The sequence below is a fragment of the Gaeumannomyces tritici genome, assembly GCF_000145635.1.
Source record: "Gaeumannomyces tritici R3-111a-1 unplaced genomic scaffold supercont2.49, whole genome shotgun sequence".
Classification (NCBI taxonomy): domain Eukaryota; kingdom Fungi; phylum Ascomycota; class Sordariomycetes; order Magnaporthales; family Magnaporthaceae; genus Gaeumannomyces; species Gaeumannomyces tritici.
In genome coordinates, this window is record NW_008804593.1 from 8,802 (window position 1) to 10,639 (window position 1,838).

Sequence of the window (1,838 nt, forward strand, 5' to 3'; positions counted from 1 at the left end):
CCAGTAACGACATTGAAAATCTCAGGGTCGGAGAAGATACGTTCATCCAATCTAGCCCTAATGCGCGGGCTGGCTGTGACGAGATCGTCGATCACTTCCTGGTTACGAATCTTCAAGTCCCTGATCTTAACAGCTATACCCAGAGCGATGAGTTCTTCACACCCGAGTTTTTTTAAGCTGCTTCGTTTTGCATCGGCAGTTTCGTCGAGGTCTTCGGCGAAGACGAAACCTATTATTTTTCCCAGGTTGGTTCGGTCAACCTGGTTGATCTAACGATTCGTATCGTATAGTGCCTGGTGCTGAACTACTTGGCGAGCTTCCACAGCCCGTGCCACGTGGTCGAAAAATTCTTTCTCAACCTCAGAAGACCACATCAGTTCAAGAAACGTCTGGAGGAATCCCATAGCGCCGGGTAAATGGTCGATACGGGTGGCTCGGGCGGCTCGGAAACCAAAATTTGAAATTCAGTATGGGCGACTGCAGAAACCCAAATATTTGAAATTCAGTATGGGTGACTGCAGAAAAATAAATCAGGAGGCTGGGGTGGGGGAACCCGAAACCCGTCAAGCCTGCAAATCCACGCTATGTATTTTCGGACAAAGGGGTCCTCCGCTCGTGCTCCGCTTTGTATGCACCCCTATGGTGGGCCTTGGGTGTGTTAATAGCGATTCACCCCAGGGGTCCGCTACGGAACAGGGTTTGTGCAGAGCAGGGGGTTTAGTGTGCTTAGCTTACAGGATCGCCGGTATGCAGTTTGAAAGGGTGTAGTACTTTTTTTTCTTTGGTCACACTCGTTAAATTCCACGAACAATAAGGAAAGGTGAAAATGGGCCAAGCTAAGCCGTATCCGCAACCTCCCATCCGGATCGCCGTTGGTCGTGCGGGGCTGCGTGGTCCTTAGAGGCGACCCGGTACGGGAAAGTTTCGCACGGTGCGGCGGGGTAGCGCTCCGCGTGTTGAGGCAAGTGAAAATGCCCGTCGGGGGCAAGCTGCCGTGTCGGGGGCAAGCTGAAAACCAGGGGAACAAACCAAGCCTAGATAAGAATGGCCAGGACAAGGGAAGCTGGAATAATTCATCCATAAATGGTACTGTCCGCGGGCAAAAATCAACTTGCAACGTGCTTTTTGTATCGCTGCTCGTGTTTTTCTTTTCCACAACTAACTCCAAGCGACCTATTTATCTAGGTGCATTGGTTTAACCCCTGTACTTGCACACTCTTCCCCGGCCCAGGGAGAACGCTTGTGCACCGGTTTGGCGGCCAAAACATACAAGGTGCGTTGAGATAAAATAAAAAACCTTTTGTCTTTCCCGACCGGTGCGCTCCCTGACTGGTGCCGCCAATCGGGCCCTTAGTTTGCTATGGAAGGAACAGAGCCGCCAACAGCTCGGCCCTGACCGGCCCAATCCTTTTGGAGGCGGGCGTTCAGTTTAGCGCGATTATAACGTCGGGTCGTGATAGAACCTGTTTTGAACCTGGCCTTTGCATACGCCCCTGCTGGCTGCCTGCGTCTGCTGCCACGAGAAACGGATGGCTGGCGTAACGTAATCATACCATAAATAGCTTGTATTCCCTTCTTGAAATTTCACTTGATGCTTTTAGTCGTTCCAAACTGCCTTGTCTCTCACCTCGTTGATTTTCCAAAATGTCCGCACATAAGGAAGAGAACACCAAGCCATCGGCACAGGAAGTCATCAAAAACGCCTGGAGGCCCTTCTACCGGACTCCTTCCTCTGTTCCTCTCAAGATCCTCCCTTTCTATCACGGTGTACCCTCGACGGCTGCCTTTCCGACAAACGAGCTACTCAGAGAGGGTTACGAGCGCGCCGCCAGGCAGTG